Source organism: Arachis duranensis, chromosome 3 (genome assembly GCF_000817695.3).
Source record: "Arachis duranensis cultivar V14167 chromosome 3, aradu.V14167.gnm2.J7QH, whole genome shotgun sequence".
Classification (NCBI taxonomy): Eukaryota; Viridiplantae; Streptophyta; class Magnoliopsida; order Fabales; family Fabaceae; genus Arachis; species Arachis duranensis.
Genome location: NC_029774.3, coordinates 85,621,787 through 85,646,226, shown reverse-complemented (window position 1 = coordinate 85,646,226; position 24,440 = coordinate 85,621,787). Strand labels below are relative to the sequence as shown.

The following is a 24,440-nucleotide window of genomic DNA, read 5'->3' as shown; positions in this document are numbered from 1 at the left end:
AGTTTAGAATGATTGGCATCTATAGGAACTTAGAATTTCAGATAGTGTTATTGATTCTCCTAGTTAAGTTTGTTGATTCTTTAACATAGCTACTTTTATGAGTCTTGGCCGTGGTCCTAAGCACTTTGTTTTCCAGTATTACCATCGGATACATAAATGCCACAGACACATGACTGGGTGAACCTTTTCAGATTGTGACTCAGCTTTGCTAAAGTCCCTAGTTAGAGGTGTCCAGAGCTCTTAAGCACACTCTTTTTGCTTTGGATCACGACTTTAACCACTCAGTCTCAAGCTTTTCACTTGGACCTGCATGCCAAGGGCACATGGTTAGGGATAGCTTGATTTAACCGCTTAGGCCTGGATTTTATTTCCTTGGGCCCTCCTATCCATTGATGCTCAAAGCCTTGGATCTTTTTTACCCTTGCCTTTTGGTTTCAAGGGTTATTGACTTTTTCTGCTTGCTTTTTCTTTTACTTTCTATATATTTTTTTTGCAAGCTTTTGCTTTTTCACTGCTTTTTCTTACTTCAAGAATCAATTTCATGATTTTTTAGATTATCAATAGCATTTCTCTTTGTTCATCATTCTTTCAAGAGTCAACAATTTTAACATTCATAAACAACAAGATCAAAATTAGGCACTGTTCAAGCATTCATTCAGAAGACAAAAAGTATTGTCACCACATCAATATAATTAAACTAAATTCAAGGATAATTTCGAAATTCATGTACTTCTTGTTCTTTTGAATTAGAAACAGTTTTAATTTAAGAGAGGTGAAGAATTCATGGAATTATTTATAGCCTTTAGACATAGTTACTAAATACTAATGATCATGTAACAGAGACACAAATATAGATGACATAATAAGCATAAAAACCGAAAAACAGAAAAATAAGAACAAGGAATGAATCCACCTTAGTGATGGTGGCTTTCTTCTTGAAGAACCAATGATGTCCTTGAGTTCTTCTATGTCTCTTCCTTGCCTTTGTTGCTCCTCCCTCATTGCTCTTTGATCTTCTCTAATTTCATGGAGAATGATGGAGTGCTATTGATGTTCCACCCTTAATTGATCCATATTGTAACTCAAATCTTCAAGAGAAGTTTTGAGTTGTTCCCAATAGTTGTCAGAAGGAAAGTGCATCCCTTGAGGCATCTCTGGGATTTCTTGGTGATGAGCTTCCTCATGCGTCTCTTGGATTCCATGAGTGGGCTCTCTTATTTGCTCCATCCTTTTCTTAGTGATGGGCTTGTCCTCCTCAATGGGGATGTCTCCTTCTATGATGACTCCAGCTGAGTAACATAGATGGCAAATAAGATGAGGAAAAGCTAGCCTTGCCAAGGTAGAGGGCTTTTCGGCTATTTTGTAGAATTCAAGGGAGATGACTTCATGAACTTCTACTTTCTCTCCATTCATGATGCTATGAATCATGATGGCCCGATCCACAGCAACTTCAGATCGGTTGCTAGTGGGGATGATGGAGCGTTGGATGAACTCCAACCATCCTCTAGCCACAGGCTTGAGGTCTAGTCTTCTTAATTGAACTGGCTTGCCTTTGGAGTCTCTTTTCTATTGGGCTCCTTCAACACATATGTTCCTAAGGACTTGGTTCAACCTTTGATCAAAGTTGACCCTTCTTGTGTAGGGGTGTGCATCTCCTTGCATCATGGACAAGTTGAATGCCAACCTCACATTTTTTGGACTAAAATCTACGTATTTTCCCCGAACCATTGTAAGATAGTTCTTTGGATTCAGGTTCATACTTTGATCATGGTTCCTAGTGATCCATGCATTGGCATAGAACTCTTGAACCATCAAGATTCCGACTTGTTGAATGGGGTTGGTCAGAACTTCCCAACTTTTTCTTTGAATCTCATGTCGGATCTCCAGAAACTCATTTTTCTTGAGCTTGAAAGGGACCTCAGGGATCACCTTCTTCTTAGCCACAACATCATAGAAGTGGTCTTAATGGGCTTTGGAGATGAATCTCTCCATCTCCCATGACTTGGAGGTGGAAGCTTTTGTCTTCCTTTTTTCTTTTCTAGAGGTTTCTCCGGCCTTAGGTGCCATCAATGGTAATGGAAAAACAAAAAGCTTATGCTTTTACCACACCAAACTTAGAATATTGCTCGCCCTCAAGCAAGAGAAGAAAGAAAAGAAAAGAAGAAGAGAAAACATGGAGGAGAGTGAAGAAAGGTGTATTCGGCCAAGGTATAGGAGAGGGATTTGTGTTGTGTGAAAATTAAGGAGAATAGAGGAAGAGTGGATGGATGTGAGTGGTGAATGGGGTAATTGGAAAAAGAGATTGAGGTGATTGGTGAAGGGTTTTGGGGAAGAGTATTTATTGGAAAGAGAGGATGAATGTTGAGAAGAGGGGAGAATATGGTAGGTGGGGATCCTGTGGGGTCCACAGATCTTGAGGTGTCAAGGATTTACATCCCTGCATCAATTAGGCATGTAAAATGCCTTTGCATGCAATTCTGGCATTTAAACGCCGAGGTGATGCATGTTCTGGGCATTCAATGCCCAACTACAGCATGTTTCTGGCATTGAACGCCAGTTCCATGCTTGTTTCTGCCGTTCAGCGCCAGCTCTCCTCAGGGTATATTCCTGGCGTTTAAACGCCAGGATGCTGCTTGTTTTTGGCTTTCAACGCTAGATCCATGCTCTGTTCTGGCGTTGAACGCCAGCCAGATGCTCCTTACTGGTGTTTAAACGCCAGTGAGTCCTTCCTCCAGGGTGTGATTTTTCTTTAGCTGTTTTTGATTCTGTTTTTAATTTTAATATTTTTTTCGTGACTCCACATGATCATGAACCTAATAAAACATAAAAGAACAATGAAAATAAAATAAAATTAGATAAATAAAAATTGGGTTGCCTCCCAATATGCACTTCTTTAATGTCAATAGCTTGACAGTGGGCTCTCATGGAGCTTCACAGGTGATCAGGTCAATGTTGTACACTCCCAACACCAAACTAAGAGTTTGGATGTGGGGATTCAACACCAAACTTCGAGTTTGGCTGTGGCCTCTCAACACCAAACTTAAAGTTTAATTGTGGGGGCTTTGTTTGACTTTGTATTGAGATAAGCTTTTCATGCTTCCTCTCCATTGTTAAAGAAGAAGATCCTTGAGCCTTAAACACAAGGTAGTCCCCATTCAGTTGAAGGACTAATTCTCCTCTGTTAACATCTATCACAGCTCCTGCTATGGCTAGGAAAGGTCTTCCAAGGATGATGCATTCATCCTCCTCCTTCCTAATGTCTAAGATTATGAAATCAGTAGGGATGTAAAGGCCTTCAACCTTTACCAACATGTCCTCTACCAATCCATAAGCTTGTCTTACTGACTTGTATGCCATTTGTAATGAGAATATGGCAGGCTGTACCTCAATGATCCCCAGTTTCTCCATTACAGAGAGTGGCATAAGATTTATGCCTGACCCTAGGTCACACAGAGCCTTGTCAAAGGTCATGGTGTCTATGGTACAGGGTATTAAGAATTTTCCAGGATCTTGTCTCTTTTGAGGTAAAGTTTGCTGAACCCATGTATCTAGTTCACTAATGAGCAAGAGAGGTTCACCTTCCCAAGTCTCATTACCAAACAACTTGGCATTCAGCTTCATGATGGCTCCTAGATATTGAGCAACTTGCTCTCTAGTTACATCTTCATCCTCTTCAGAGGAAGAATAGTCTTCAGAGCTCATGAATGGCAGAAGGAGGTTTAATGGGATCTCTATGGTCTCTATATGAGCCTCAGATTCCTTTAGGTCCTCAATAGGGAACTCCTTCTTGCTTAAGAGACGTCCCATGAGGTCTTCCTCATTGGGATTCACGTCCTCTCCTTCCTCTCTAAGTTCGGCCGTATTGATTATATCAATGGCCTTGCACTCTCTTTTTGGATTTTCTTCAGTATTGCTTGGGAGAGTACTAGGAGGAGTTTCAATGATTTTCTTACTCAGCTGGCCACTTGTGCCTCCAGATTTCTGATGGAGGACCTTGACGTTAGGATTTTTGCTAGTAAAGAATTTTATAAAGTCGCATTGTAAGTATAGATTCTGAACCAACAGAAATCCCTTCGTACAAACGTTTTGGTTGTCACAAGTAACAACTTTCTTACAAACGTTTTGGTTGTCACAAGTAACAAACTCTTTTAAAATTGATAATCGAGTATTCAAACCTCGGGTCGTCTTCTCAAGGAATTACAGGGAGGTATGTTCTTATTATTGGTTATGGGTTTTGTAAATTGGGGTTTTGAAAGTGAGGAACAAGTAAATTAAATGACAAATAAAATAAATAAATGACTATAAAATAAACTCTTGGCAAGATATGAAAATTTGGAAGTCCTATCCTAGTTACTCCTATGAGAATGGAAGTTAATCCCACTTAGTTAACCTTTGCGTAAGCAAGGGAAAGTCAAGTGAACCAATTGGTTAAATTTCCCAAGTCCTAGCCAACTCCTAAGGAAAGACTAGAGTTAGTGGAATTCCAATTAATTAGCCGACAAAACAATCAATCCTGAATAGTTGATAACTCAAGAGCTTCCAGTTAATCAATTAAAGCCAATAATATAAATAGCTAAATAAGAATCATAAATATCTGGAATACCTCAATTAACATTCATTGAAAGCAGTCAAATCTAACATGGAAAATATTCATAAGCCAATTGGGCAACATAAATCAAACATAAATAAAAGCATTAAAGTATCTCAAAGTAGAAGAGAGGTCAAAATAAAGGAATATTGAACCTGTAGCTCAGAAGAAATTGTAAGTTGAAATAATAATAAATCCTAAATCCTTTAAGAGGAATCCTAATCCTAAATCCTAAGAGAGAGGAGAGAACCTCTCTCACTAAAACTACATCTAAACTATGAAAAGTAACTAATTGGCTAGCTCCCCCTTTTCGGATGCATTCCTCCACTTCATAACCTCTGGTCTGTGCTTTCTGGACTTGGATTTGGGCCAAAAAGGGCTTTAGAAATCGCTGGGATCGCATTTTGTAATTTTTGGTGTGTGGCCTCTGTCACGCGTCCGCGTGGGTCACTCGGTCGCGTCATGTGGAATTTTCCTTGTCACGCGGTCACTTCAGTCATGCGTCCGCGTCATATGCGTTTCGCTTGTGGCGCGCGATCGCGTCAATCATGCGATCGTGTCACTGCCATTTCGCGCTGGCATGCGTCCACGTCGCCCATGCGATCGCGTCGCTGCCAGTTTCTTCAAAAACTCTGTTTTATGATTTCCTTCCATTTATGCATGTTTCCTTTTCATCCTTTAAGTCATTCCTGCCTTAGAAGATCTGAAATTACTCAACACACGAATCACGGCATCGAATGGCAATAAAAGATAATTAAAATTAATACTTTTAAAGCCTAGAAAACATGTTTTTCACATACATCTCATAATAAGGAAGGGAAGGTAAAACCATGCAATTTCACATGCATAAGTGGGTGAAGGATTGAATAAAACACTTAAATTCAGCACAAATTATATCATAAAATATGGGTTTATCAGATCTTGTTTCACTCATGAAACTTAAAGTGGCCTTAGACATATCAGAGATTAAATTTGCTAAGTTAGAGGTACTCTGTTCATAATTCTCTGTCTGTTGCTGAGAATATGATGGATAAGGCTTGATATTGCTGAGCCTATTTCTTCCACCATTATTAAAGCCTTGTTGAGGCTTTTGTTGATCCTTCCATGAGAAATTTGGATGTTTTCTCCATGATGAATTATAGGTGTTTCCATAAGGTTCACCCATATAATTTACTTCTGCTATTGCAGGGTTCTCAGGATCATAAGCTTCTTCTTCAGAAGATGCCTCTTTAGTACTGTTGGATGCATTTTCTCCGTGATGAATTATAGGTGTTTCCATAAGGTTCACCCATATAATTTACTTCTGCTATTGCAGGGTTCTTAGGATCATAAGCTTCTTCTTCAGAAGATGCCTCTTTAGTACTGTTAGATGCATTTTGCCATCCATTCAGACTTTGAGAAATCATGTTGACTTGCTGAGTCAACATTTTGTTCTGAGCCAAAATGGCATTTAGAGCATCAATTTCAAGAACTCCCTTCCTTTGAGGCGTCCCATTATTCACGAAATTCCTCTCAGAAGTGTACATGAACTGGTTATTTGCAATCATGTCAATAAGTTCTTGAGCTTCTGCATGCGTTTTCTTTAGGTGAATGGATCCACCTGCAGAATGGTCCAATGACATCTTAGAGAACTCAGATAGACCATAATAGAATATATCTATCATGGTCCATTCTGAAAACATGTCAGAAGGACATCTTTTGGTCATCTGTTTGTATCTTTCCCAAGCTTCATAGAGGGATTCACCATCTTTTTGTTTGAAGGTCTGAACATTCACTCTAAGCTTGCTCAGCTTTTGAGGAGGAAAGAACTTAGCCAAGAATGCCGTGACCAGCTTATCCCATGAGTCCAGGCTATCTTTAGGTTGAGAGTCCAACCATGCTCTAGCTCTGTCTCTTACAGCAAAAAGGAAAAGCATGAGCCTGTAGACTTCAAGATCTACTCCATTAGTCTTAATAGTCTCACAAATCTGCAAGAACTCAGTTAAAAACTGGTAGGGATCTTCTGATGGAAGTCAATGAAACTTGCATTTCTGTTGCATTAGAGCAACTAGTTGAGGTTTTAGCTCAAAATTGTTTGCTCCAATGGCAGAAATTGAGATGCTTCTTACATCAAACTTGGAAGTAGGTGTAGTATAATCACCAAGCATCCTTCTTGCATTATTGTTGTTGGGTTCGGCTGCCATCTCCTTTTCTTGTTCAAAAATTTCAGCAAGGTTGTCTCTGGATTGTTGTAATTTAGCTTCTCTTAGTTTCCTCTTCAGAGTCCTTTCAGGTTTTGGATCAGCTTCAACAAGAATGCCTTTTTCCTTGTTCCTGCTTATATGAAAGAGAAGAGAACAAAAAAAGAAGAGGGATCCTCTATGTCACAGTAAAGAGGTTCCTTATTATTAGTAGAAGAAGAAAGGGGATAAAGAAAGGAGAATCCAAATACAAGGGTGAGGATAAGGGCAGTGATTTGAAATGAAGAGAAGTGTTAGTAAATGAATGAATAAATAGAATAATATGAGAGATGGAGAAATTTTCGAAAATAAATTTTAAAAAGGAGTTAAATGATTTTCGAAAAATAAAGATAAGAAATAAAATTAAAATTAAAATTTAAAACAATTAATTAATTAAAGAAAGAATTTTTGAAAAAAAGGGAGGTATTTTCGAAAATTAGAGAGAGAAAAGTTGTTAGGTGGTTTTGAAAAAGATAAGAAACAAACAAAAAGTTAATTAGTTAGTTGAAAAAGATTTGAAAATCAAATTTGAAAAGATAAGAAGATAAGAAGATAAGAAGTTAGAAAAGATATTTTAAAATCAAATTTTTGAAAAGAGATAAAATTTTGAAAAAAATATGATATAAAAGATAAAATGAAAAGATATGACTAAAAATATATGGTTAGAAAAGATTTAATTTTTAAAATTAAAATTAATTACTTAACTAACAAGAAACTAAAAGATATGATTCTAGAATTTAAAGATTGAACCTTTCTTAACAAGAAAGTAACAAACTTCAAATTTTTGAATCAATCATATTAATTGTTAGCATAATTTTTGAAAATAAAGATAAAACTAAGAAAAATATTTTTGAAAAATATTTTAAAACATTAAATTTTCGAAAATTAAATAAAAAATGAAAAAGATTTGATTTTTGAAAAAGTTTTAATAAGATAAGATTTTTAGAATTTGAAAATTTGACTTGACTTACAAGAAACAACTAATTTTAAAAATTTTTCACTAAGTCAACCCAAATTTTCGAAATGTTGAGAGAGAAAAGGAAAAGATATTTTTTTATTTTTGAATTTTTAATGATAAGAGAGAAAAACACAAATATGACCCAAAACATAAAAATTTTGGATCAAAACCAATGATGCATACAAGAACACTATGAATGTCAAGATGAACACCAAGAACACCTTGAAGATCATGATGAACATCAAGAACATATATTTGAAAAATTTTTTATGCAAAGAAAACATGCAAGACACCAAACTTAGAATTCTTTAATGCTTAGACAATATGAATGCAAAGATGCACATGAAAAATAATAAAAGACACAAAACAAGAAAATATCAAGATCAAACAAGAAGACTTACCAAGAACAACTTGAAGATCATGAAGAACACTATGAATGCATGAATTTTCGAAAAATGCAAGAAATATTTTTAAAGCATGCAATTGACACCAAACTTAAAATATGACCCAAGGCTCAAACAAGAATCACAAAATATTTTTGGTTTTTTTTTATTTTATGATTTTTTTGTATTTTCTTTTATATATATATTTTTTAGATTTTACTTTGTATTTTTTGAAAAACATATAGGAAAAAGAAAATAAGAAATTCAAAATTTTTAAGAAGAATTCCAGGAATCTTTCAATGTTTAGCCTAAAGCTCCGATCCAGGAATTGGACATGGCTTAATAGCCAGCCAAGCTTTAGCATACATAGTTCAAGCATGTGAAGAGGAGCCTCAGTTCAAAAGAAATTGGATATGGCTTTACAGCCAGCTTGGATTCAACATGCTTCATGAAACTCTAGAATCCATTCTTAAAAGTTTTGAAGCCATAGAATAATTTATTTTTAATTAAAATTTTTTCGAAAATAGGGATACTTTTTTTTGAAAAATTTTTTGAATTTTTTTTAAAATAAAACAAAAAAGAAAATTACCTAATCTGAGCAACAAGATGAACCGTCAGTTGTCCAAACGCGAACAATCCCCGGCAACGACGCCAAAAACTTGGTGCATGAAATTGTGATCATCAACAATGGCACCAAAAACTTGGTAGCACTCTCAAACGTGAATCACACTTAGTCACAACTCCGCACAACTAACCAGCAAGTGCACTGGGTCGTCCAAGTAATACCTTACGTGAGTAAGGGTCGATCCCACGGAGATTATTGGTATGAAGCAAGCTATGGTTATCTTGTAAATCTCAGTTAGGCGGATAGTAAATGTTATGGAGTTTTCGAATAATAAATAAAACAGAAAATAAAGATAGAGTTACTCATGTAATTCAATGGTGGGAATTTCAGATAAGTGTGTGGAGGTGCTTGTCCCTGTTGGATCTCTACTTTCCTACTGTCTTTCTTCAATCCTTCTTATTCCTTTCCATGGCAAGCTGTATGTAGGGAATCACTGTTGTTAATGGCTACATCCCATTCACTCAGTGAAAAAGGTCCAAATGCTCTGTCACGGCACGACTAATCATCTGTCGGTTCTCGATCATGTTGGAATAGAATCCCTTGATTCTTTTGCGTTTGTCATCACGCCCAACAATCGCGAGTTTGAAGCTCGTCACAGTCATTCAATCCCTGAATCCTACTCGGAATACCACAAATAAGGTTTAGACTTTCCGGATTCTCATGAATGCTGCCATCAACCTAGCTTATACCACGAAGATTCTGATTAAGGAATCTAAGAGATATGCGCCCGGTCTAAGGTAGAACGGAAGTGGTTGTCAGTCACGCGTTCATAAGTGAGAATGATGATGAGTGTCATGGATCATCACATTCATCATGTTGAAGTGCGACAAATATCTTAGAATAAGAACAAGCGGAATTGAATAGAAAATAGTAGTAATTGCATTAAAACTTGAGGTACAGCAGAGCTCCACACCCTTAATCTATGATGTGTAGAAACTCCACCGTTAAAAATACATAAGTGATGAAGGTCCAGGCATGGCTGAATGGCCAGCCCCCAAACGTGATCAAAAGATCAAAACATACAATCAAAGACTAGACAATCAAAGACACTGAATACAATAGTAAAAAGTCCTATTTATACTAGACTAGCTACTAGGGTTTACAGAAGTAAGTAATTGATGCAAAAATCTACTTCCGGGGTTCACTTGGTGTGTGCTTGGGCTGAGCTTGAGCTTTACACGTGCAGAGGCTTCTTTTGGAGTTGAACGCCAAGTTGTAACGTGTTTTTGGCATTCAACTCTGGTTCGTGACGTGTTTCTGGCGTTTGACTCTAGAATGTAGCATGGAACTGGCGTTGAGCGCCAGTTTTCGTCATCTAATCGAGAATAAAGTATGGACTATTATATATTTCTGGAAAGCTCTGGATGTCTAATTTCCAACGCCATTGAGAGCGCACCATTTAGAGTTCTGTAGCTCCCGAAAATCCATTTTGAGTGCAGGGAGGTCAGAATCCAACAGCATCAGCTGTCCTTTGTCAGCCTTTTATCGGAGTTTTGCTCAGGTCCCTTAATTTCAGCCAGAAACTACCTAAAATCACAGAAAAACACACAAACTCATAGTAAAGTCCAGAAATGTGAATTTAGCATGAAAACTAATGAAAACATCCCTAAAAGTAGCTAGATCCTACTAAAAACTACATAAAAACAATGCCAAAAAGCGTATAAATTATCCGCTCATCACGTATCGGTCGTAGGCCACTCTCACGATGGGAACCCGAGCAACATGGCATTGGGACATACCTACAATGGGGGCACCACTCAGTTAGTCTAAGTGACCGGGAGATCGGAGCTAGCCCAGAAACTACATCTTGCCTACTCTATAAGTACAACCAAATAAGGAGCAAAATCTATTGCCAGAGTAAATCCTAATGGAAAGGTAACCCCCCTAACACGCCTATCTAAACACTAATAACGCTCGATATACAAAAACAGCATGCACACAGAAGCAAAGCAAGGAAACGAAGGCCATAAATAATAAGGTAAAACCGCAGGGATTAAAAGAAAGGAAATAAAGCTTACCAAAACGATTGTACTGATCTGGAGAAGCAGGAGGAAATAATGCAATCAACCTAAGGAATGGTGACAGGAAAGGGGAGAATGTAGAAGGAAAATGCAGAGAGAGTAGGATAATGGTAAGGGGTGAGAAACGCAACTGAATCGGGAACTAAGAAACTGACTCAAGAAGCGAGAAAGGCAAGGGTAAAATGGTTTTTGCTACTATAAGCATTAATGATCAGTGCGAAAAGCGAGGCATCAAACGGCACGCCCCTGCATCGAAGATGCTCACGCGCGTAGAAAGCGCGTCCCGAGCATGAGTAACCGGCAAAGCGGTGACACACCCACAATAAAGTTAAACGCGCCAACCACGGCGCTCACGGCCATAGCTGGCGCGTTGGGGACACTGTTATTGTCCAGCCCAGCTGGCACCTAGGCCGACCCAGCCCACGGGCAACCCGATCTTCTCGGTCGGGTCCCCGCTACCCGACCCGATCGGTCTGTGACCCGGGCACACCCTCGTTACTAGCTGTATGACAGCTATGAGGAAGTAAGCTTCTAGGAATGAGGCCTCCTCCTGTGGGGCCTGTCCTACTGACAGGGTAATTAAGGGGAGGGTCCTACCCCTCTCCCAAGGTACGTCACTCTACCCTTAACTCTCGCATCACCTATACACGCTACAGACTTGAGTGTCGGAGTGTCATTGCAAGTGACACCCCTCTCCACTTAAAGTGCTCGGAAGCTCGGCTACTCCTTCGCTCACACCACCAGCTGATAACAAGCGGAGACCGACCTCTCCATCCTGAGACCCCTGCGAACAGTCCGGTACCCGACTGAAGAACTGAAGATTGATGGTTTAGAAGTTATAGTAAACTCTCGTTGTAAGTATAGTTACTAAACCAAGCAATCAACCTTTCTTACAAACGTTTTGGTTGTCACAAGTAACAAACCCTTTTTAAAATTGATAACCGAGTATTCAAACCTCGGGTCATCTTCTCAAGGAATTGCAGGGAGGTATGTTCTTATTATTGGTTATGGAAAAGTATATTTTTGGGGTTTTCAAAAGGGTTGAACAAGTAATGTAAAATAACAAGTCGTTAAAATAATAAATAGTAAAGCTCTTGGCAAGGTGTGAGAACTGGAAGTCTTATCCCAGTTATCTTTATCAATTGTGATGAGAATTGGATTTTTCTCCCACTAAGTCAACCTCTAACTATGAAGGTAAGTCAAGTGGATGAATTAATTTTGATTCCTCAGGTCCTAGTCCTTCCTTGGGAAAGGCTAGAGTTATTGGAACTCGAATTAATTCTTGAAGAATTCCAATTTTCAGTCAACAATGAGTTTGATAACTCAAGAGTTACCAATTAATCAACTAAAGCCAAAAGGGAATAAAATCTACTTGAATGAAAATAATTTGGATAGAGCCCAAGCATCAGTAACATATAAGTCTGAAATATCTCAATTGCATTAATAAAATAAAATCAATCCAAATATGAAGAGTTATAAGCCAAATAAGCAACATCAATAATCAACAATTAAGAGAAGTCGAAATAAAAAGATATTGAACCTGATAAAAAGATGAGATAAAAATATTTCTAAGTTCTAAAAATCCTATTCCTAATCCTAAGAGAGAGGAGAGAACCTCTCTCTAAAAACTACATCTAAACTAAAAATTATGAATTATGAAAAGCATGTTGAGTCTCTGCATGTTCCCTGACTTTAATCTGTGTTTCTGGGCCGAAAACTAGGTTGAAATGCGGCCCAGAATCTCTGCTAGCGACTTTTGTAATTTTGCAGATCGCGCAAGTCACGCATCCGCATTGTCCACGCAATCGCGTCACTTAGCATTTTTTGTATCACGCGTGCGCGTCGTCCACGCATTCGCGTCGTTCGTACAGCTTCCAATCCGCGCGGTCACGTCAGGCACGCGAACGCATCACTCTGATTTCTTCCATTTCGCGCGGTCACGTAAGCCATGCGACCGCGTGACTTCTCGCTGGTCATCTCCTCAATTCCCTTGTGTTCCTTCCATTTTTGCACGCTTCTTCTTTATTCTCTAAGCCATTCCTGCCCTATGAAGCCTGAAACACTTAACACACAGATCAAGGCATCGAATGGTAATAGGAGAGGATTAAGATTAGCTAAATTAAGACCAAAGAAGCATGTTTTCAATCATAGAACTAAACTAGGAAGGAATTGTAAAATCATGCAAATCATATGAATAAGTGGGTGAAAAGCTTGATAAAACCACTCAATTAAATACAATATAAACCATAAAATATTGGTTTATCACCGACCTACCGTACAGTTTTATTTTATTGTGTCGATTTGAATGTAATTTTAATACAATCAAATTCAAATAAAAATAATATATATACACACTAAAATTTTAATTGTCAAATAAGCAAGGTTCTAAAAATCGAACCGGTCATCGAATCGCTCTAGGTACTGGTTCATTGGTACATAGGTTCAACCGGTTCGACCATGGTTGAACCGAAAAAATCGTTTTATAAAAAAATAATAAATAAAATATAAATAAACACATGAAAATATAATTATAGTGTAATCTAAACTTTAAAATATCATTCAAATTAAAAGTACTACATAAACCAAAATGTTATAATCTCATTCAAGTACAAATTCAAAAATCAAAAGTCAACAAACAAAACAACCAATCAAACATAACATAGCAGCATCAAAATGATCCAAGTTTGTCATCAATCATCAAAATCCTCCATAACTTGCTGCAGATTTGCGTCATTGATTTCATCACCTTCATTTCCACTACTTGGACTATAAAAAGCAATCAGGAATCAAGAAATAGGCTGCTGCGTGAAGATTTTTTTTTCAAAATCAATCAGGTAAAATGATTTAATTTGAACATAACTTTTATACTATCGTAATTTTTTTGTCAAAATTAATATGTATAAAGTGTAAATATTCAAAGATTTATTTGTCTTTTTAGTCATTTTTATTCGTATTTGATAAAATGAATTAGCATAACAGAGATAATCATTACTCATTAGTATAGTACTAACTTCAAAGATAAAATTTTAAAGCTTGTAAATTCAACAACTTGATCAAAAATAAAATATACAAAATAAGTAAGGATGATTACCAACAAAATTATAGCACACACCAACTAAATTAATCAGAAAATCAAACTCCACAAAATCTACAAATCAAACACCTTTGGTCCCAAGAAAACTCATACTTTGTCACTCTAAGGACAAGAATTTTGTTTCTACTTTTGCAAGAAGCAGTTGCAACTTGCTTCCCTTTCACTTCTTGCCCATATTCGAGTATCTTCACTAACTGTTTTAACTATTTACTATCTCAAAAATGCCATGAATGAAGCTTTGAAAGACATAAAAGGTGGCAAGAACAAGAAGTAGTCAGTAAATCAGTAATCATTTACACATTGATTCCACTCTTCTTGTCCCATCTTGAGTTGATTCTCTACAAAATCAGAGTTCACACAATTAGATTTCACAAAATCAGAGTTCATAAAATCAGAGTTCACAGTTTTATCAGATTTCATAGTTTCATCGGAGTTCACAGTATCAGATTTCATCACAGCATCAGAGACTCAGAGTCAGTTCATCATGCAACAGTTATTCAGTGATTCAATCAAGAAATCATAAGTTCATAACTAAAATAAAAATTACATGGAACTCCATTGCTTTCTCTCAGAGCTCGAAGGCACCTTGACTCCTTGAGGCTTCAGGCTTCACAAATCACAAATTCAACCGAACTCTATTACTTTCTCTCAGAGCTCGAAGGAGGTGACTGGTCGAAGTGGCTGAGTGCGCAACAGAGCTGACGGCGCGACGAACCCAACGGCCCGATGGATCTGACGGCGCAACGGTGCTGACAGCGTGATGGTGCTGACGGCGCGATGGATCGTGATGGCGTTTAGGCATGGAGAGTGGAGCTGAAGTGCTGAACTGTGGCCTATGGTTGTGGGTCTATGGGAGGCAAGTGCGAACTGCGAAGAGCAAAAGGAAGGGAATTAGCAATTAGGGATTTAGGGTTTACAAATAGCAAAACGGCAGCGCTTTGCTGCACAGTTAAAAAACTGGCCGGGTCCCAGTTCGGTTCGACCCACCGGTAACCAGCCGGTTCATCGGTTCAACGTCGGTTTCCTAATTTTGCCGTTTTTCTTATTGTTCAAACCGCTTCAGCAACCGGTTCACGGTTCGACCGGTTCGACCGGCCGATTCGAATCGGTTTTCAGAACATTGCAAATAAGTTATCATGCATTATATATAAATATTAATAATTTATTTTTAATATGTATTTTGTATTTTAATATGTATTTTATGGAAATAACGGTTGATTTGGTGATTCAATTTTGGATTATACGTAGTATAGAATTTAATTAGATTAATTTATTCGGATGGAAAAAAATAACATTTTAAAATTTTGAATTATAAAATTTTAAATTTTAAAATTTGGTGACATATATACAAATCCACCTATAAAATCAGCAAGTAACTATCAACCTATCCTAGGTTCATAAACAAACACCGGAAAATCAGATCCAGACTCATACAAAAGTTTTACCTTAAGCTAAAAAAGAGAAAAAATGCACAATTTTGCAAGTATCAGTAATTTAGCAAGTATTTTTCTTGCCAACCTAAAAAAAGAGTGCATGAAAATTCTTCTACATTCTCATCTATCAGAAAAATTGACAAACCCACACTGCCTAACCTATAACTTCACATTTTTTCTAAATCTTGTTTCCTACGTTTGTAGATCCAATCAAATTGTAAAGGAATGTCTCTAGAGCTCATTATGAGATTTGTCCTCATCCTTCTCAGATGCACCACCGCCGGGGGCTCCACCTGAGCCCCTAATACACTACGGTGATACTTGGATTACAAACGGCTTCAACCATTTGTAGCTTCTCTTCATAATCTTCTTTTTGAAAGAGCCTAGCAGCAGAAATGACACAAATATCTAACACAAAAATAATATGGAAGCACTCACAACATAATATGGCAGCAACTATCAACAAGCAAATATAGCAAGTAAAGCAATAACAAGAACACACCAAGATTTTAACGTGGAAAACCCCATCAATGTGAGAGGTAAAAACACGGGTCATCCAGACTAATGAAATAGCTCCACTATAATCAAATGAGGTACAAGAGAGTCTCAAACAAAACAGAAAAATGTGCATATAACCAGCCAAAATATCAAAGCACCAAAGCTTATAAAAGAGAAGCAAGAAGATGAAATATATCCAAAAAATAGAGCTGCTGTCGAAGACAATTTCTCCTTCTGTAGACCTTCAATTAATATCTTCACCATTCAGAATAAAGAACAAAATGTGAAAAATCTACAGTCCAAATTTCACGTTGATCCAATGGTGAAACAATGAGAAACTACCGTTCAAAGATTACTTCTCTGTGTAAAAATGGGAAACCTAATTTCTCTCTTACGAAACCAATTTATCTCACTACAAACTTCCTATCAACATCTTCACCGTCCAAAATGAAGAACAAGATGAGAGAAAAGGCAGTTCAAATTTCAAGCCGATCCAACGGTAAACTTATGAAAAACTACCATTTGAAGTTTACTGCTTTGGATAAAAACAAAAATTCTGTTTTTCCTCTTCTTTCTCTCTTTGGTGGCTACTCTCTTTCTCTCAAAAGACCTCAAAAAACTAAATTAGGGTTGTGGCACAATGGGTGCAAAGAGACACCCTCAAAATGTTGGGCTTGGGCCTCACAAAGGAGAGAAAAATCCAACAAATCTCCCCCTTCTCGTCTAGGTGGAGGCCCTCACCATTCCTGCGATCAAACAACATGTTTCAAGCTTTTCTCTTGACAACACTTTTGTCATCATATCAGCACCATTGTCATCAGTGTGAACTTTATCAAGTTCCAACAACTTGGAATCTAACACATCCCGTATCCAGTGATACCTAACATCAATATGTTTAGATCTTGCATGAAAAGTAAAATTCTTGGCAAGATGAATAGCACTTTGGCTATCACAAAACAACACATAACGGTCTTGCTTGAAATCAATTGCTGTAAGAAACTTTTTCATCCATAACAACTCTTTATATGCTTCATTTGCTGCAATAAACTCTGCCTCTGTGGTAGAAAGTGCAACACACTTCTGTAGCCTTGACTGCCAAGAAAGTGCAACATTTTTGACACTCATCTTTATATTATGTAGGAATTCTTTCATGAGGAGCTCAAGATCTGATGGTATTTAAGATAAATAGGGAGATGGTAGCTCTTGATATGGGTAGAAGGATGATGGTTCTTGATATGGATAGAGAGGTGGTGGTTCTTGGTATGAATATGGAGATGGTGGCTCTTGATAGCTGGAACATGGAGCACTGAAGTTTCTTTAGTTTTGACTTTGCTAACCAAAATTTGAGTCGTTCCTCCATCCACAATAATAAGAATCACTCCTTGGGTGTGAGTAGTAACCCATGTGATCTCTCTCCATTATTTTTCTTAGCACAAAACACCAAAAAGAATTAAGCGCACCATGCGGTAAACATGAAAACAAAGAAGACAAAACAGAAAATTTTTTTTGAAAAGGAATAAAATAAAAAAATGATAAAAAAATTGAAAATAAATGAAAAGAAGTGAACTATAAATTCAAAAATTAAACAAAGAAAGATACTAGGATTTTTTTTAAAAAATATTTTATTTATTTATTTTTTTAAGAGAAAAATTACTACAGGGACACCAAACTTAATTTCAAAAATTAAGAAAAAAGAAAAAAATATTAAATAAAATAAATCAATTTTTTTTTTGAAAATTTAAGGAAAAAAGTTAAATGAAATTAAAGTAAAAAAACGCCTAATCTAAGAAATCAAACAACTAGTAGTTGTCAATCACAGTCAATCCCCGGCAACGGTGCCAAAAACTTGGTGCGGTGTTTTTATAACCACAGACTAACCGGCAAGTACATCGGGTCGTACCAAGTAATACCTCAAGTGAGTGAGGATCGATCCCACGAGGATTGATGGATCAAGCAACAATAGTTGAGTGATAGACTTAGTCAGGCAAACAAAAAGTAATGTTTGGGCAATATAAAAGACATTAAACAATATAAAGAATATTGAAGGAAGGCAAGTAAATAAATTGGGAAGAAAATATGGAGAAAATAGTTAAGGTTTCAGAGTTATCTATTTTTCCGGATTAACTTTTCTTACTAACTATTTTAATCATGTAGGATTTAATTTATGGCAAACTATATATGACTAGACCCTAATTCTTTAGACCTTTCTAGTCTCCTCTAAAATTCATCAACAGCCAATTCCTTGGTCAATTAATTCCAATTAGAGGGTGAAAATCAAATTCAAGTTTATATGCCACAAAAATTCTAATTACCCAAATATAAGGGGATTATATGTCACGTATCCCGTTAAATCCAAATAATTAAAATTTAGGAAAATTATTTTCAAGCTGTTGTTCAAGTAAAGAGCTTTTCCAAGTTATACAAAAACTCAAATAGAAAGAGGGTCATACTTCCATTCCACCCAAATTCATAAGATGAAGAGCGAAAACAATTCTTAAATTATAAATCCATACATGAATTAAAATAGAAAAAGTAATAAAATCAATCCATACAAATAGACAGAGCTCATAACCTTAACAATGGATGATTAGTTGCTCATGAAATGCGGAATGTAAATTTGTATAGAATTCCCTAATGGAATCCCCCTAATGGAATGTAACCTCTCAATAGAAGAGAAGTCTCTCTTTTTTATAACTAATCCTAATTAATTTAAAATCTAATTTCTAAAATTAAAATAATATCTTTTCCTATTTTAAAATCAAATTTGAATTTAAATCAAAATTAACTAACTACTCCGCGTCTTGTAACGTGGGGACCACTTGACTTCACTAGATCCGCGCCTAACTTGGGTGCTAAAATGGGACCCAGAAATCACCCCCAGCATTTTCTGCGTTTTCTACACGTGGCGTATGTCACACGTACGCGTACGAGTCGATGGTCTTTTTCGCAAGTCACGCGGACGCGTCGGTCACGCGCACACGTCGCTGTGCAATTCTTTAAATCACGCGTACGCGTCAGTCACGCGCACGCGTCGCCATGGAAAGCTCCAAATCACGCGTATGCGTCAGTCACGCGTATGCGTCGCTCCTCGCTGCCATCTCCTTTGATTCTTGTGCTGTAGAAACTCCACGAAATCCAGCCGAATGTTACCTAAAATAAACAAAATTGCAAAAGACTCAAAGTAGCATCCATATTGGCAAAAAGATAATTAATTCTTTATTAAACTCAACAAATTAGATGCAAATTCACTAGGAAAAGATAGGAAAGATGCTCACGCATCAATAATAAAAAGAAAAATAAAAGATAAAATAAAATAAAGTTACTTATGTAGTTCTTGATGAGAATTTCAGATAAGTGTTTGGAGATGCTTTGTTGCTTCTGAACCTCTGCTTTCCTACTGTCCTCATCCAATCATGTGTACTCCCTTCCATGGCAAGCTGTATGTTGGTGGATCACCGTTGTCAATGGCTACCATCCATTCTCTAAGTGAAAACATGTCTTCTACGGTTTCCCGCATGGCTAATCAGTTGTTGGTTCTCGATCGTGTCGGAATAGAATACATTTATTCTTTTGCACACTGCCATTGTGCCCAACAGTCACGAGTTTGAAGCTCGTCACAGTCATCCCATCCTAGATCCTACTCGGAATACCACAGACAAGGTTTAGACTTTCCGGATCTCAAGAATGCTGCCAATTGGTTCTAGCTTATACCACGAAGGTTCTGACGTCACGGATTCGAATGTTCTATTGTCAGGAGAGGTGATTCAGATCCATCGGCCAGAGACCAAAGAGAATATACTCCAACTATCATCCAATGACTACGTTGAATATCATGTAGACCGCTTTGTGGTTGTCAGGCACGCAGATCTTGGCTAAGCGAGTAACGAAGATTGAGTGATTGTCACGGGTCACCCCTTCATTTTGACTTAACTGAATTAAGTACGAGAGTATATCTTGGAGGAGAAGTAGGCGTGAATTGAATAGAAAAACAATAATACTTGCATTAATACTCGAGGAACAGCATAGCTCCTCACCTTAATCTATGAGGTGTAGAAACTCCACCGTTGAAAATACATAAGAGCAAAAGGTCTAGGCATGGCCGAATGGCCAGCCTCCCCAAATAGCATAGTACATTCGAAATAGGGTTCAAAGACCTAATCAAAGGATCGAAAAGTGGTCCAAAGATGGAATTCGGAATGAAAGGGTTGGGTTCGCTTTGACCGTTAAAAGTAGGTAACCCGTTCCCCAAAAATTAGGATACATTCTGGGAAAATAAGACTTCCATCGAAGAGAAGCAAATGAAAGGCTTTCATAAAAATTCTCGTAGTTTAACTCCTAAAGAAGCGCTTTATGAAGCTAAGTTATTGGGCGTTCTTTTAATGGTTTCGGTACCCGCGGGATTATTAACAGTACCCTTTTTGGAGAATGTTAATAAATTCCAAAACCCATTTCGTCGTCCAGTATCAACAACCATCTTTAATACAATAGTAAAAAGTGTTATTTATACTAAACTAGTAAACTAGGTTTACAGAAAATGAGTAGATATTGCAGAAATCCACTTCTGAGGTCCACTTGGTATGTGTTCGGGCTAAGAATTGAAGCTTTCACATGCATAGGCTCTTCTTGGAGTTCAAACGCCAGTTTTGGTGCCAGTTTGGGCGTTTAACTCCAGCTTTGGTGTTAGTTCTGGCGTAAAGGGTCTGTGGTGGGCGTTTGGACGCCAGTTTAGGCCATCAAATCTCGGACAAAGTATAGGCTATTATACATTTTTGGAAAGCCCAAGATGTCTAATTTCCAACGCAATTGATAGCGCGCCAATTGGATTTCTATAGCTCCAGAAAATCCACTTCGAGTGCAGGGAGGTCAGAATCCAACAGCATCTGCAGTCCTTTCTCAGCCTCTGAATCAGATTTTTGCTCAGATCCCTCAATTTCAGCCAGAAAATACTTGAAATCATAGAAAAACACACAAACTAATAAGATATACTAAAAAGTAACTAAAACATACTAAAAACTATCTAAAATTAATGCCAAAAAGCGTATAAATTATCCGCTCATCACAACACCAAACTTAAATTGTTGCTTGTCCCCAAGAAACTGAAAACAACATAGGATAAAAAGAAGAGAATATACAATAAATCCCAAAATATCAATGAAGCTTAGTTCTAATTAGATGAGCGAGACTTGTAGCTTTTTGCTTCTGAATAGTTTTGGCATCTCACTTTATCCTTTGAAATTCAGAATGATTGGCATCTATAGGAACTCAGAATTAAGATAGTGTTATTGATTCTCCTAATTCAGTATGTTGATTCTTGAACACAGCTACTTATGAGTCTTGGCCGTGGCCCTAAGCATCTTATTTTCCCGTATTACCACCAGATACATAAATGCCACAGACACATAATTGGATGAACCTTTTCAGATTGTGACTCAGCTTTGCTAGAGTCCCCAGTTAGAGGATTCCAGAGTTCTTAAGCAAACTCTTTTTGCTTTAGATCACGACTTTAACCACTCAGTCTCAAGCTTTTCACTTGGATCTTCATGCACAAGCACATGATTAGGGACAGCTTGATTTAGCCACTTAGGCCAGGATTTTATTCCTTTGGGCCCTCATATCCACTGATGCTCAAAGCCTTGTATCCTCTTTACCCTTGCCTTTTGGTTTAAAGGGCTACTGACTTTTTCTGCTTGCTTCTTTTTTTTGCCACTTTTTTTTGCAAGCTTTGTATTTTTCACTACTTTTTCTTGCTTCAAGAATCAATTTTATGATTTTTCAGATTATCAATAACATTTCTCTTTTTTCATTATTCTTTCAAGAGCCAACAATTTTACCATTCATAAACTTCACTATAAAAAATATGCATTGTTCAAGCATTCATTCAGAAAACAAAAAGTATTGCCACCACATCAAAATAATTAAACTAATTTCAAGATAGAATTTGAAATTCATGTACTTCTTGTTCTTTTGCAATTAGAAACATTTTTCATTTAAGAAAGGTGAAGGATTCATGGGACATTCATAGGTTTAAGACATAGACACTAGACACTAATGATCATGTAATAAATACACAAACATAGACAAAACATAACGCACAAGAAACAAAAAAACAGAAAAACAAATAACAAGAAAATTAAAGAACGGGTCCACCTTAGTGATGGCGGCTAGTTCTTCTTCTTAAAGATCCTATGGAGTGCTTGAGCTCCTCAATATCTCTTCTTTGCCTTTGTTGCTCCTCCCTCATTACTCTTTGGTCCTCTCTAATTTCATGAAGGATAATGGAGTGCTCTTGGTGCTCCATCCTTAGTTGCTCCATGTTGGAACTCAAATCTCCTAAAGAGGTGTTGAGTTGCTCCCAATAGTTGTGTGGAGGAAAATGCATCTCTTGAGGCATCTCAGGGATTTCTTGATGAGAGACTTCCTCATGCTTTTGTTGAGGTCCATGAGTGGGCTCTCTTATTTGCTCCATCCTCTTTTTAGTGATGGGCTTGTCCTCTTCAATGAGGATGTCTTCCTCTATGACAATTCTGGCTAAATTGCATAGGTTACAGATGAGATGAGGAAAGGATAACCATGCCAAGGTGGAGGGCTTGTCAGCCACCTTGTATAGTTCTAGAGGTATGATCTCATGAACTTCCACTTTCTCTTTAATCATGATACTATGGATCATGATAGCCCGATCCACAGTTACTTCGGATTGGTTGCTAGTAGGAATGATAGAGCGTTGGATGAACTCCAACCATCCTCTAGCCACAGGCTTAAGGTCCAGCCTTCTTAGTTGAACCGGTTTGCCTTTGGAATCTCTCTTCCATTGAGCTCCTTCTACATAGATATCCTTGAGGACTTGGTCCAACCTTTGATCAAAGTTGACTCTTCTAGTGAAAGGATGAGAATCTCCTCTCATGATTGGCAAGTTGAACGCCAATCTCACATTTTCCAGACTGAAATCTAAGTATTTCCTCTGGACCATTGTGAGCTAATTCTTCGGGTCCAGGTTCATACTTTGATCATGGTTCTTAGTGATCCATGCATTAGCATAGAACTCTTGAACCATTAAGATTCTGACTTGTTGAATGGGATTGGTGAGAGCTTCCCATCCTCTTCTCCTAATCTCATGTCGGATCTCCGGATATTCGCTCTTTTTGAGCTTGAAGGGGACCTCGGGGATCACCTTTTTCTTGGCCACAACTTCATAGAAGTGGTCTTAATGGGCTTTTGAGATGAATCTTTCCATCTCTCATGACTCGGAGGTGGAAGCAATTGCCTTCCCTTTCCTCTTCCTTGAGGTTTCTCTGGCCTTAGGTGCCATTAATGGTTATGGAAATTTAAAAAGCAACGCTTTTCCCACACCAAACTTAAGAGGTTTGTTCGTCCTCGAGCAAAAAAAGAAAAAAGAGAGTAGAAGAAGAAGAAAAGTGGGAGATGGACGCGTGAGAGGGTTTTGGACAAGGGGGAAAAAAGTGTTTGTGATGTGTGAAAGTGGAGGAGTAAGTGGGGGTATATATAGGGTAAGAGGAGGGTGGGTCCGTGTGAAGTTGGGAGGTTTTGGGAGGAAAATCGTTTGAATTTGAATGGTGAGGTAGGTGGGGTTTTATGATGGGTTTTTGGAAATTAGGGGATGGATGTGAGTGGTGAAGAGAATATGGGGAAGAGGGTAAGATTTGATAGGTGAGTGGTGTTTAGGGTAGAGTATTATGGAGAGATGTGAAGAGGAGAGAGAGTGAGGTGGGTAGGTGGGGATCCTATGGGATCCACAGATCCTGAGGTGTCAAAGATTTCTCATCCCTGCACCTTTCTGGCGTTCAAACGCCCTCTGTGTGGCATTTTTGGCATTAAACGCCGGTCTACTGTCTTTTTCTGGCATTTAAACGCCAGTCTGTTGCCCTTTTCTGGCATTTAAACGCCAGTCTGCCTGCCAATTCTGGCGTTTAACGCCCAGAATAGTGCCAGGCTGGGTGTTTAAACGCCCATTTTTCTTCTTTTACTGGCGTTTAAACGCCAGTTTGCCTACCAGTTCTGGCATTTAACGCCCAGAATGGTGCCAGGCTGGGTGTTAAACGCCCATTTTGGTATCCTTACTAGCGTTTAATCGCCAGTAAGCTTGTTGATGAGCGAATAATTTATACGCTTTTTGGCATTGTTTTTAGGTAGTTTTTAGTAAGTTTAAGCTACTTTCAGGGATGTTTTCATTAGTTTTTATGTTAAATTCACATTTCTGGACTTTACTATGAGTTTGTGTGTTTTTCTGTGATTTCAGGTAATTTCTGGCTGAAATTGAGGGACTTGAGCAAAATTCTGAAAAAGGCTGACAAAAGGACTGCTGATGTTGTTGGAATCTGACCTCCCTGCACTCGAAATGGATTTTCTGGAGCTACAGAACTCCAATTGGCGCGCTCTCAACGGCGTTGGAAAGTAGACATCTAGAGCTTTCCAGAAATATATAATAGTTCATACTTTATTCTGAAATTGATGATGTAACTTGGCGTTGAAAGCCAAGTACATGCTGTTGTCTGGAGTTAAACGCCAGAAACACGTCATGATCCGGAGTTGAACGCCCAAAACACGTTATAACTTGGAGTTCAACTCCAAGAGAAGCCTCAGCTCATGGATAGATCAAGCTCAGT

At 37.7% G+C, this 24,440-nt stretch overlaps 1 non-coding gene across 1 annotated transcript; it reads left to right on the top strand.

Moving 5' to 3' along the window:
- Window positions 1–6,268: 6,268 nt before the first annotated feature.
- Window positions 6,269–6,372, top strand: LOC127745885 (small nucleolar RNA R71). The gene has a single exon (XR_008007509.1). It is a non-coding gene; the product is annotated as a small nucleolar RNA R71 (small nucleolar RNA).
- Window positions 6,373–24,440: the final 18,068 nt, after the last annotated feature.